General features: G+C 38.3%; 1 protein-coding gene across 2 annotated transcripts in view; it reads left to right on the top strand.

Annotated features, from left to right (window-relative positions):
- Positions 1-14,206, top strand: part of CTNNA3 (catenin alpha 3) — a 500,767-nt gene that overhangs the window by 263,602 nt on the left and 222,959 nt on the right. Inside the window, exon 1 of one of the 2 annotated variants that reach the window (XM_056352598.1) lies at positions 6,979-7,183. The exons of the other annotated variant lie outside the window; for it this stretch is intronic. The gene's annotated coding sequence lies outside the window, so the exon portion shown is untranslated. Of the gene's footprint in view, positions 1-6,978; positions 7,184-14,206 lie in introns of those variants that run through there. 2 annotated transcript variants of the gene reach the window in all.

Consider the following 14,206-nt stretch of genomic DNA (forward strand, 5'->3'; position numbering starts at 1 on the left):
GAGTCCATGCTTCTCTGGTTAACATCCAAAAAACAAAAGAAAAAAAAATACAGTCTGAGTCATCTAGTGAAAAGAAAATCTAGTTTAGAAATTGAGTGCAAAATCAGAAACTAAGCCAAGATATTTTTTCTTTTTTTTATCCCTCCCTCTGCCAGCTTGGGCCCTCACAAAACTACAGTGTTCCAGGAGGTGCTGGTAGCTACACCAGTGCTTGGTAATGGGAATTTTTCTTTCTGAACAGCTATACACTGCATTTAAAAGAGGGATGACTCCTGACTTTACTTAAGCTTGTAGTTAAATCAGCGATCTAGATAAACGTTGGAAGTATAAAGCCATTGTAAATCCCGTCTCCAAAGCATACAGTCCCTCTATGCGTGGAGAATGAATGTTAAGCAGTCTTAAGTGAGTGAGGTAAGTGCGCCACACAGAGGAGCGACTGCAGCAGGAGTGTGAATCTGTGGGCGCTCACTTAGGACGGAGACATCTCAGTTCTTGTTCTACCTTAATGAATTTTTTGGGGTTTACCTCAAGACTAAAGAAAAAATCCTGTGAAAAGGGACCACGTGGCCTACCCTGAAGTATGTCAGCAGCATGCTCTGGCCCCTTGGCACCTGCATTGTCCCCTCCTTCAGTGTGGGGGATGAAACACTGTCGTACCTAACCTGCTCTGTAGTCTGGTAGACAGGCCTGGAAGCGAGAGGAATGGGATGTGGAAGTATGTCAGGCCAAGTTGTGTGATATCCTGAGATATTTATCTGATCTCTGGAGTGAGGAGGGTAATTGGATGCACTCTGTTTGTTAGTTTCTACTAGCTAACTCTTGGTAATTGTTCTTTTTGTGTATTATGTTTCTAAATTGCCCTGTAAGAACTAGCACTCACTCCCTATTGATTATATAGGGAATGTAGAGTGTTGTCGATAGATGGCATTTAGTTTTGTGCATTGAAGTTACTTGGAGAAATTCACGTGGGTGTCTGGATCCAGCCTGAAATTCTCAGTCCGCAGTACAGAAGGTGATACTGCATTTAAGGCTAAGTTCTGTTGGGCCTCTACTCACTAGAAATTCTTTGTTTAAACCTCTAGCTGTTTGAAAACTAGTTTGACAATGCTGAAAATTGAAGGGGATTAACAAGATATACATGGAATTTGTGACAAACACATAGAAGGAACTTCCACTGTGTGGTACATAGTGAACATCAGTGTCAGCAGTAGGTAGCATGTTTCTTAGCAGATTAGCAGATAGTTTCTAGTAGTCTGCTTTTCTCTCAGATAGTAGCGTTGAGACGTTGTTAGAAATTCCAGGAGATACACTTGTTATTGTCTTGTCTTTTTGCTTTTCATGTTAGGTAGCATCTTGAATTGAAGGCAAGGAAAAGAGAAGAGAAGCATCTTTGAAATAGCTACAGTATGCAGGAAACATTAGCTGTGAAGCTGCAGTCCTGACTGATTTCTGTTTGCCTTGTGCTGGCGGAAGTAAAGGACTCAGACTTCAGGCAACTTAGTAGTCCGCATCCCCCAGTCACTGGCATTCCCCCCGATGGGACCGGGGTGGGGGTGGGGGTGAAGGGAATGGGAAACCACCAAAAATCAGCAGTTCACCGTGCATGGGGAGTTGGCCAAACTCTTTGTCACAAAAGAATCATCTGGCTAAAGTAGTGTTTCTTTTGTCTGTGAATTGTTCGTGAACAGGCATTCCTCTTCACTTATAGATTATTCACAAATGTTGAAATATTTTGTGAACAAATTTCAGCCCATGGGGATGAATATTGTTCATGGTATGCAGCTGGTCACCTAGGTCAGAGTATTGTTTATACACTTAGATTCAGTGACTAAAAAGTAATGAATTACGCGTCGCTAGCTCTGAGACACATTTTTATTCACTGCAGCTGTGGATTTGCACTAAGAGGTAGATACTACCTCTGGCTCAAGAAATCCCAAGCTCAGGAAGTTATGCTGCATATTGCCAATAGGTTGGAGCACATAATTTAGAAAACATCAGTGTGTATTTTTTCTGTCCTACATATTTTTCCTAACCGTCCCTGGCTGATCACTGTCATAGGGTACTGAGCAGTGGGGACATGTGGTCTTATCTCTTATGCATGTTCTTGTATTTATATGAAATCCCAAACACTTGTGTGTATACCTTTTTTGATGTGATTGAGTTTAAGGTAATGCTAAATTAACCGGGAATAATCATTTGGGGACCATCTGAAAAAGCTTCACACATGAGCACAAACATTGTACATGGGGTCATTTTTATGTGTTGCTTTTGTATTAGGTAGATTGTTCTGCTGAACTATGGCAAAGATTATTTTTGCCCACTTTACCATTGTAATCTAAGTGAATGGTTCTTATTGGGCCTGTACTGTACTCTTAGAGCGAAAGTCATATGAAAATTCAGTTAATTGGAAGTCTTGGAAACAGGAAGTAATAAAAATGTTTTGTATTTTTTAATGATTTTTCAGTATAGTTTGGAGTAACTGAATGGAATGAAAGAAACTTAGTAACAACATACTAAAGACTTGACATCTATTCATTTGAATCCTTTCATATTTTTCTTTTAAGAGTGTTCCTTCTTGTTAAAGGCTTTCTCACACCAATCTGTTCCTGCATTCCAGTTATAAATGCAGTATATGTCCTCTACAGAAAGTGTAAACTTATTTGCATGGCATTAGATTTTCTATTGTTGTTTAAAACTGCGAGGAAAAAGGGGAGAAAGACAGTAAAAATACAATGTCATTTTAATGGTACATTAAAAATGTTTATCTATTCATATGTATTATAAATAATTGGTTACTGCATAAAGTAAGTATTTTTTATAAGCTACTATTTACATTTTATAGTATACTCTTGCAGGCAATGTCATTAACGGAACTCTAGCTCCTATTATTGAGCAATGTAAAGCTGTATTTTACTGGTTATATCATGAGTAAGAAATCTCTCTCAAAAACAGTTCATCCCCATCTTGAAATTTTGTTTGAGCTTCACATGAAAAATATATGTCTATAGATCAGAATGAATGCTAAAACAATACTGTATACATGGGTTTGGTTATAAAGAATCTACGTGCAAAACCAGACCCGTGGAAAACCTTCTAAAAACAATGAGAAGAAGTCTTATTTATATCATCAGAGCAGGAACTCACATGAGCTCTTTAGTCTCTGCTTAAATTAAGCCTGTCCCATTGGTATCGGGTCTGGTGCTGGTTTCACTTGCTGGTGAGAGAAGGTGAGACTTCAGGGCTCTCTTAATTGTTGGCGTGCAAAGTTTTACTGCACTCAAAACCCCTCTGCTATGCTACTGTTTATTTGATTGGACGACTTCATACTTAAAATTGGAAGATTATTTAATGTGTTTTCCTGGCTTGAGGCTTTTATAAAAGAATTGCTATTTAGCTTGGTTTCTTATGCAAATGAGGTTTAAGTGATTACATTGCCAGCTGTGGGTCCCCTCCTTGATAATTTTTGAACTTTTGCCTGATTTCATCCAAATCTGTCTTGAGTGTTGAAGTCACTATGATAAAGATTTTTAAAAAAACAAAACAAAACAAAACACCACCAAACAACAATAGTTGGTTGGAGAAGAGGTTCACTTTAAAGCTTCTGTGGAGCATAAAGCAGTTGAACTACACCTTAGCCATGGCAGGGGGGAGTCATTTGCCTGTTGGCCTGTCAACGTAACTGGGTGGGTGAATCAGCATGTACCTTACACCAGGATTCCCATGCTGCGTGCTGCTACGTGGCCTGTTAAATGAACAAGGCATGTGAGAGGGAGAGCCAGCAGAATGGGACAGGCTGTAAGGCATGTAGTATAAATCCACTGGAGATCACCCTTCGTGATGTGTTCTGCTCATTTTCCAAAAGCCTGTATGGTCTTATATGTCCTTCCAAGAAAAGCCAAGATGATGCGTCCTAAATATGAGTTGGTTTTATTCTCAATAGGTTTTGAATTTCACATTGCATTATGTTGTCTCCTGCGAGCTTATTCATGCCTTACTCTGTAATGTCTGGAATATATGCTATAATAAGAAAAAAATATCAACCCTGAAAATTTTTTGTGAGAAACATTAGTGTAGTTCTCAATATATTAGTGGGTATTGGAGGATTAATAATGAGTCTTGAGGACATAGTAGAAACTTTACAAACTCTGTTTATTCTTCAAGGTATTCAGCATTGCTATTGTTATGATGAATTGGTTTGTCTTCCATAAACAAGAAGACCTTGTACATTAACTGTAGCAATGTCAATATGTTCTTAGTATACCAGTCAGCTATGTTATAATCTCAAAGGTAAGAATATTGATTTGAGAGCACACTTAACCTGGAGGATTGTTCTTTTTCACATACTATGAATCTTCTCATATTACCTTAAAGGAAGAAAGAGAGTAAGCAATGGACATCCTCCCACCCCTCCTCCACTTCAGCAACATACTATTGTGAGGCCTGGCCACATTCCTTCCACCAATGAGTAAATTCTCTAATGGAGGGCACAGCTTTCTGCTTTGCAGAGGGTGGGGTGGGGGAGAGCGTGTACTCAGGATAGTCTTTGCAGTGTTACCTAACTTTAGTGGCTTTCATGAATACAGGACTTACAAAACTTGATATCCTAATTAATTTTCACCTCTAATGGCACTATAGAGGTGTACAGAGACCCTTTGCAGTATGCAAGAATGACAACGATGCATCTAGAATGACTTCAAACGGGCAGTTTATCAGACACACTCAAGAAGCACTTTTGGGTGATGGGAGACTTGTGCTGGGTTCTCCCTGAAATCACACAAAAAGTATCAGGGTCACCAAATGTGGAGGGCTCTATTGGCTTCTCCACAGAGGATATGCAAGGGCTGGGGCTACTGTCTTGTTCATTGTGTATCTCCCAGATGAGGGGTGAAGGCAGGACAGCAAACTTGGATTGTCTTTGTTCACATGTGACTATCTTAAGGCAGTGGAATGGTCCCAAACTATGCGCAGTGAGATTTTTTTGTGGTCTCTGTGATGAAGGTATGCAGGTTCACTTCTGGAGGGGAAAACCCGACACAAAAAAGAAGAAAAAAAAGGCCTCCAATGTGGGCTTTGGCTCTTAAAAGGTACGCGAACAGGGAATTAGTAATTGGAGGAATTCAGGGACAAAGAAAGCTTGGGGAGGAAATGAAAACAGAAAATCATGATTTCATAGCAGATTAAATTAAGGTAGAAAAAGAGAGGCCATGCTAAATGTAATCAGTCATTGATTCCCTGTGGGGGATAATAGAATAGGCAATGCTGCTGAGACTGTGCGCCAGTTACATTCATAGCCAAAGTATGCATACAGCTGTTGTTTTGAGATAGCATTTCTCTGTAATGTGCCATTTTGTTTTATTCCTGTGAGTGGTGAAGCGATAGCTAGTTTATTTGAAATCCATCAATGTAAAATGCATTGCAAACAAAGGCTGTGCATGCTATCACGTTATCCTTCTCCCCATTTTTATAGTCTCTCTACATAAATATGTACACCTTCCTTCAGATTGTTCAGTTTAGGGGCTGTACATGAGTGACTTGTGGAGTACACTGGGCTCTTGCTCTGCATAACAAGCAAAAATTAACTCAATTGTGTAGAAAACCATCTTATTTATGCTGGTTTAGAATGAAGTAGCTCAGGTCTTAAGGGAAATGTACTATTGTGTCTTGCTTGGTACAAACACAAATATATATGCTGATGATGGGCTTGTGCAGTTTTCTGCCACATCCTGAGCACTGAGCTGTCTGTCTTCAAGCATCCTTAGTTCACCTCTGAGTAAATGTTTTGTCCACCTTGTATTCCTGCAGCTATTGTTGGAGACGCAGTTGGAGGTGTTCTCTGTGATAAGATTAGGCCAATTCTAGTACAGTCAGGACCTTCTTCTGTCTCAAAGACTTCATATCTGAAACAGCCAAAGAGACAAACTTAAGGCAAAGAAAAATTTTTAACCAGAAATTTCATCTGTAAAAATCAGAATATAATATCAGGCTGATTCTGAGGAGTAGGGTAAATAATTTGCCATAATTTTATCATATATTTTCATTCTCAGTTTTTAACTGTAATTAAATGCCAAGCTCTTTACCATATTCTGCTGGAAAGTAATAACATCAGGAGCAATGGAAACCAAGGAGATGAAAAATCAATGTATTTGCATACACAGCGATACAGTTTCTCTATTTCATTATTTGCCTCAGCTAGGCCAGCTGCTCTGTGTTAAGCTACACTCATTGGGGTGTTGCCTATAGGAATTACTGTAAGATATATTGTAGAGAATTTAGTGTAACAACAAAGAGAATGAGCATTAAATTAGTCCTTTGAAGTTATACCAGACCTCGCTCAGTTTTTTTAAGTATAACAGTGAAATATTATTAAAATTCACACATCTAATAGATAATCTGTTTATTGCTAACATTTCTATTTTAGACTTGGTCAGCGCATACACAGGCTTTTTTTCAGCTTAAACACCACTTGTTTTTCTAAACTAATGACAGGCAGTAAGGGAGATTTAAAGCAAATGGATTTATGATAGAAAATAAAACTAGAATTAGCTTTGTGAGCAGAATTTAAGAGCTATACAAAGCATTGACCTCTGTCCTGTTTACACATCTTTAGCTTTTTGTCAGGTAAACGTTATCTGCTGCTTTCACCGAGCTAGTATTTGCTTTCAGTTACCACTTTCTTTTTCTTGGCTACTGTTACAGATTGTACCTGTAGTTTAATTATATTAAATTATCTCTGTGATTCCTAATATGTGGTATCTGTCAATGAATATACAGCCACAAGGGAAGGTTTTATCTGTGAATCGGGGAAAAGTTTTTTGTGCGGAAAGCTGCCTTGGAAACCGGTGTTGAAAACCCCAGGTGTCTCCCTGGCCTGGTTCCCGGGGCACCCCCACCCCAGGTGCCGCCAGTGCGGCTGGGGGGCCCAGCTGGAACTGGCTGGAGCCGGCTGCACCCAGCGCAGGGCAGCCCCAGGCTCCTCTCACAGAGAGCTCTCAGCCCTGCTTACAATGCCTGGGTGCAGGCCCCTGAGACACTTTTAAATATCATTCCCAGCACTAATGTTTATTTTCCTGTGGAGCATATCAGCAAAAAAAAAAAAAAAAAATTCAGTTTGAAATTGTGATTTCAATCTTCTGAAGAACTGCAACTTTACATCATTATCCTTGCTGTGAAAAGGGACTTTGAGGTAAGAAAATGTTTACCAAGATTATGGAAATGGGGACATTTTATTGTAACATTTTTGAGTGGAATGGAAAGCTTTTTACCGTTTGAAATTAAAAGAGTGTATGTCACTTTGCATAACTGGCCTGATAGAGAGCCAGGCTGAGGTGAACAGTGCGGGAGGGACGAGGCATCAGCAGCCCTGGCTCAACAGGCACCTCCCGCTACGTATCTGGAGATTGCCAGCTGGCTTTACACTGCACATAGGTTTTCTGGTGTGGTTTTATTGTGAGGGAGATGTGTAGGTTTTCTATGGTTTTCCAGTTATTACATGCACTAAATGTTACGCTTTTTTGTGTGCTGCCTTCAAAAAAACCCTCTCCGTGTCCTTGTAGTACAACGAAATCTTCCCCATTTGGCTTGAACTGCTGAAGGAGAATATGTTGGTAAGATTTTTACAGAGGGAAAACTTGGATTTTTCAGTAATTTCTCTCTAAGGCTGCCCTTTTTGTTTGAAATATCATTCAAGCAGGAAATTCCAGTTTTCATTTTGTTTTTACTTAAGAAATACTTTGAGGTTTTTAAACTAAAAACCACAACCCTAAACTTAGAAAAAAATGTAATCTAAATTGAATGTTGGTTGTTGGGGTTTTTTTTTGAAATTTAAAAATTTATTTTCAATAGTTCAAAACTTGTGAAAAAATGTTCAGATTCCTTTCTCCTTCCATTTAAACAAGTGGTTGTATTCCTGTTTTCTTCAGCGGATGAAACATTGTCTTCTACTATTTTCTAACAAGTCTTTGAAATAATTTTTTGATGTTGTATACATTTTCATGCAGGTTTGCTGATAGCTAAACAACTTCAGGTGTTTTAATTTACTGTCTAGACAAATTGCAAAAAGTTTGTGCAACTTCAGGGGATATGCCTTTTAAGTTTCTTTCCAAAAAGGTAATACAAAAAATACTGAAGCTTTTAGTTTACAATTATGCAGCGAAGGAAGTTTTTATAATGACATCATCAAGCCCATCAAAAAATAAAGGGACATCCAGTTTTCAGACACTGAGAGTGGAACTTGTGTTGGCTAATTTTCAGTATCCCCAGTGTAGTGCTAGCTGTTTGAGTGGCCGGGACGCTGAATCAGTACAGTCAGTGGCATCTACAGTCTGATCAAATATGAATGCCAAATTTAGGCTCAGTTTAATTCCTTTGTCTTTACCAATTATGTCTCCACTGGTGCAGTAAGAGTTCAAAGCAACTCATTCAGTTATAGATATCAATATTGTAGATACCAAAGGTCAGATGATTGGAACTGAGTAAGAAAGATGATTTTTCTGTATTGCAATGTGTGCCTTGTCTCATTGTTGCGTTGCCAAGCGTTGATGAATCAATAGAGCCAGATATTAAAAACAGATGACTTGAAATCTGAAGTAGCAAACGTTTGATACACTAGGGTCTTTCAAATATTGACTAACAATAACTAAAAAATAGATCAGTACTTTTAATTTAATCTTTTAATTTATACTGTTAAAGATCAATGAGCTTCATCAAAATACAAGAGATTGGAATAGAACTCAGAAGATAACTAACCTTCAAGATCAGAAGTATAAATTCTGATACATATGCTTCCTTCCTCCAACCCACCAGCTGTCAAATACTATATTGTCAACATAATGCAAACTCTAAGTTCTGAGATCTCATAAACTAGCTGGAAAGTAGGTGTGAGTTTTTTGAGACTATCCTAAACAAGATAGGTTATTTTAGAAAGATGAATTTTCAGTTCTGGATGTGATGCTGCATGTCCACCCAGCATTTATTCCACTTCTATTTTACATTCTCTGCAGCTTTCAAGCCATTCAAAGGGAATTGATATTTCAAAGATCTATGACTATACCAGTCAGCTAGACCCATTTGGGCATAAATCCCAAACACTACACAAATCATTTTAAAGTGCAAAGAAAACAAATAAATTTAAGTTTTGCGGTGGTCAAGTGAAAGCTTGGGGTTTTTTCCTACATCCAAATTGGAATGACTACAAACCTAATCAAAATATTTTGTGGAGGAAAATGAATTCCAGGTTAGAAACAGAACAAATAAAAGAAATAAATAACCACTGTATAGCACTATAAGATTTGTGGCCTAAAGGCTGAGAAAATTAAAGGGAATTTAGCTATAATAAAGGTACTGTATCATAGTGAAGTGTAACGCAATTGTAATGTTAAGTCCATTTTGTAGGAACAATAAAAAAGACCTGAAAAAGGATTTTTAAAATAAACCCTATCCCAAGTGACATTGCAAGTAAACCATACAAATATTTCTCATTGTTAATAATTACTTACTTTAAGAAAATCTACTTGACACGCACACCAGTAAATTCCCATAAGGCATATATCAATACTAATTTAGGCTCTGTATTTCCTGGCATCCTGAACAGCTTGAAGGTGCTTGGTTTTATATTTCATTTGTATAGCTATTGCTTCTGAAATAATTGATTCTAGATGTTGAGAATATTTTTTTTCCCATGCTGAAGCCAGTCAAAATCTTGTCCAGAGATATTTTTCTGTATTTAGCAAATAATTGTGTTCCTGTAATGGTGATAAACAGTATTTCATGTGCATGTCTTATAAAAAGAGTTCAGAAGGAAAGTATGAATAGCATCAAGCCTTTCACGTTATATGAGACGCTACATTATAGGATTGTCCTGCGGAGTTATTAACAAAGGCTTGGCTGGTCATAAACATCTCACAACTGCAAAGTACACTTTGCAAACTGAATAATACTAACAGGCTTTCAGCCCAGGGTATTTACCATTACTAAATGCATTAAAAGTTGGCTTATAATCTGCATGATAGTACTCATATATGGCAAAGCTACTCTGTGGAATAGCAAAGTCACAGAGGCATGTAGGAGGAAAGGCATCCCTGTTGTCAGGCCTGTAAAGCAGCTGTGGATGTTTCTTGTACAGTCTTGATATGACAGTGGGTTATACCACCTCAGTATTCAGCTTCTTCACTGGAAAATGAATCCATATCTGGATCCACGTGATCCCTCATAACTTGACATTTAGCAAGCCACAATAAACTGGAGTCACAAACCTCAGTTTTGGTCTTGGCACAATAGATTTGCACTTTTTTCCAGCCAGGTGATCTGTAGTGGGAGAGGAGATCTCTGTACTGAATGTCCCATCTGATGAAATGTTTTCAGTTAGGGGAGGTATTGACTTGACAATACAGTAGATTCCGCGCCCCCGCCCCCCCCATCCCCTCCCCGCAGTTGTAGCTTCAATCCTTATGTTATTATTGACCAAAAAATGCCTTCTCTGTGAAGGCTTGACATTGGTCAGCAATGACATTGACAGCAATGATCATAGTTTGGACTATTCAGATGATTGATTCATAAATCTATCAAAATCTGGATGGATTACCGTTGTGCTAGTTAATAGATAGGCACAAGTGGCTGCTGCCTTCATCACAGGCTTGATGTTTCTGGCTCTTCATCCTGTCATCTTCTGGAGTTCGTATGATTTTATATGTAACACATCCTGTGTTACCACTTCTTTTCGGTCGCTCTAAGACACAAAGTACGTTATTCTCTTTCTGTCCCTAGACAGCTTCTATATTGATGGTATATTTCAGAGGTACCATTGATTCCTAAACCCTGTAACAACTGAAGAGCTCTAAAATTTCATTATACTGTTATCTTTTTCCCAACAGAGTAATGGGAGACCTCTGCACACTCCCCTCCAACCATATGTTTATCTGTGAGTGCCATGTGCAGTGGTCCTGCTTGTTCCCTGCATGCTGTAGGGTGGTGCTAGGACAGCCTTCTAGGTACAGGCCCAGGCCCGTGGGGAATTGCCCCATAATGGCTAATAAACTCCTCTGTGCCATTGCCGCTGCATGTGGGGAGGTTGCAAGGACAGCTAGATAGTTTGTCCTTTGCTGTGCTCTGGAAAGCACATGCATCCTTTCTCTTTTGGGGGAGGCAGGTCTTGGCATACACACACATTTTCACAATGGAGGTTCACCACAGCTCTATAGAAGCACTGGAACAGCAGCACTTGAGAATTTAAGTGGTAAGGAAAAGAGCTTCTGGGATTAGGTTGTGTCCTCTTAGAAAATAGGACAAAAACTTCACAATGTGCAGCTGTGTTTGATCTGCTGAAAAAAGGGTATATCAACTGTAGTCAGAGGGTAATGCTTACTTTTATTTACTGGCATCCTTGTTTATTATCTTAACCCCAAAGCTAAGGTCTGTAAAATGAATTAATTTCATTCTGAGATTATTTCCTAATGTGTGAGAAAAAATAATGAATGATAGCTTGCTGTGCTCTGACCTGCCTTTTGACTGTGGTTTCATAGCTAGACAAAGAACTGTTCATCCAAAATACTCTGAACTGCCACTGTAGGGAACTTAAGTGAGATTTATCCATCTCCAAATCCGTGGAAGAAAACAGTAACAAAGTGCTTTTTTACTACTGCTTGTTTAATGATGATGAAGACAGACAGGGATGGCACGGCTTCTTGTAAGGTTCCAAAAAGCATTGAAACAACTTGCAGAGACTCATTCATCTTGAAAGTGATAAACTTAAGCTTTTCCTGTAATCTTTAATTTGTGTCTTTGTTTGTAATGTGCAGCAGTACTCCAGCCAATTCAGATTATTGCTATAGCCACAACTCCATAACTTTTGCAGAATGTGTTTTTGAAATTTGTAGGGGTGAGTTCATGAAAATATACCTAATTTGTGGATCCTTGTTACAATGAGTAATGAAACAATTATTTCATTTTCCTCGTGCCACAGAGTAAGATCCAGGGTAAGAAGAACAAATGCATTTTATTTTTTCTGGTTTTGCATGACCTGCAAATTATTTTGTTCTCCAGCAGTTCATTCCTACACAGTTATCTGGCTCTTACTTTCCAGCTGTCTGATATCCATAAGCTGTAAAAAGAGATCTCTACAACTCTGTTCTGTTTTTTTTCTTTGAAACTTTTTATTGCTTTCAGGGAATATGAAAGGTTTATACTAATTATTGCCCTAGATAGATTTTTGCCTGAAAAAACCCGGGGAAGTTGGCATTCCCTTCTTATTAGCCTTGTCTTGAGCTGATGGAGGTACTCTGCCATTGGGCAGCAAGTCAGACTGGCAAGAGTAGAAATTGGACTCTTCTGTGTTTATGAAGAGGTGAAAATGATTATGATATCAATGCATATAATTGTAAGCACAAAAGTGGGGAGATTCAAAGGCAAAATTATTCAGCTTTTGATAAATTGAGGCTGTCTATTCATTTTCCCATGTATGCCTCTTCAGTTTAAGACTACTAGCTGGATAATGGCAGACTTTATTTTATATTGTATTTCATTTTCTTCACAGCAAGAAGTTACAGCAACAACTGGTGTCACTAGATAGTGAGTCTGTATGGTGAAATCCTGACTTGCATTGGAAGCCTCATGGCAGGAAAGAAAGATTATCCCATGTATGTAGTCAGTCATGCTTTCGAGTGTGAATCCTTTGAGTTAAAGATTGGGGAGTTTTAGCTTTATGTTTTATCCCTGGCTTTCCTATTGGTCTGAAAGGTAGCAATGGCCAAGTAACTTCACTGTTCTATGCCTCAATTTTCTCGTGGGAAAACTGAGGGAAGAGCACTTGCTTCCTTTACAAAACACTTAGAGAAAAGCTCAGTGTAAGAGTTAATTATTGCTATTATATGTTATAGTTCTGTAATAATACTTACTACAATATGAATGATATATTACATTAGACTGATTGTATTGACATAATAACGAAGTATAAATACTGATGAGTCAACATGTATCACCCAAGTCATAGAAGACCTTTTGGCTATAGATATGATTCTTCTGCAGAAAGAGTGAAATGAAAAACAAAGTAGTTGAGCAGTGGCTGAGTTGAAAGTGTCTCTGTATGTGTTTTGTAAACTGTGGGTTGGTAGCTTTCTCTTCTGAGTTCACTCAGAAGTCCAGGGCGCTGCTTATTAGGTCTGCCACATGTTGAGTGTTTAAAATTGTCTCATTCTGTGCTTAAAAGCGGTGGAAGATACAGTTGAAGAAAAGCTACTGTTGATCTCATACAGCTGATCATCTAGTTACTGTGATTATGCTCAAGCTGATTATTTGCTTTGGAGGTTATGAGAGAAGTAGGAGCAAGGCAGATAATAAGATTTTAATCTTTTCTGTGTTTACATAGGCTTTAACTAGAGTGGGTTCTAACAGCAATGTTTAAATTGTATGTGCATCTCCTCCCTGTATGGCAGAGATGGCTTGCTATGCAACTGAGCTTACTCCGTTGATAGTAAACTTCGTGGCTAAAGTGGTCTGCCTTTATATTAGATTAAGCTGCCTTAGATTTTCAGTTTTCATGCCTATTACAGCTGGGGCAGTTATGTAGCAGGTGGTATCTCTATTTTCTGTTATCAGCGAGCAAGCTTACGTGTTGTGGATGTGTATTTCAAAGAGGGGTTTCTCTTTGAGTGTATAACATGCCACTCAGATTCTTAAATTGTTTTCTCATTGTAAAGAACAGCTTAGTCAGAATCAGGCACTTCACAGAATTACCTCTGAATATCAAAGTACCCAGGTTTTTTTTGCCTTTTAAAATTTCTTGCTTTTAAAGTAATGATACAGAATTGTTTATAACAAATACACTTGGAAAAGCATTGACATCTTTAAAATGGGATTAGCAATTGCCTTAGAAACTGCAAGGAACTCGCATAGAAATTCACTTGTGAATTCACTTCCTGTGGATTTTAGGTGATTTGGGGTGTTTTCCAGCAAACTAATGGATTTCTTTATAACACTAAATATATATTAAGGAAAATGTTTTACATGGGAGATAACATCATATATATACATGTGCTTACCTACATGGATGTATGAAGAGGTAAACTTTACTGAAAGTAAAAAGCATATGAGTAAAAAATCATAATGGCATTCATTCTGATTCAGCAGCACCTTATACATACTTGCTTAACATGGGCAATCTCATCTCTTTTCATGGGGCTTTTTCAGATCTGTCTGTCCATTGATGGAAATGGAT

This window comes from Falco biarmicus, chromosome 9, assembly GCF_023638135.1.
Source record: "Falco biarmicus isolate bFalBia1 chromosome 9, bFalBia1.pri, whole genome shotgun sequence".
Classification (NCBI taxonomy): Eukaryota; Metazoa; Chordata; class Aves; order Falconiformes; family Falconidae; genus Falco; species Falco biarmicus.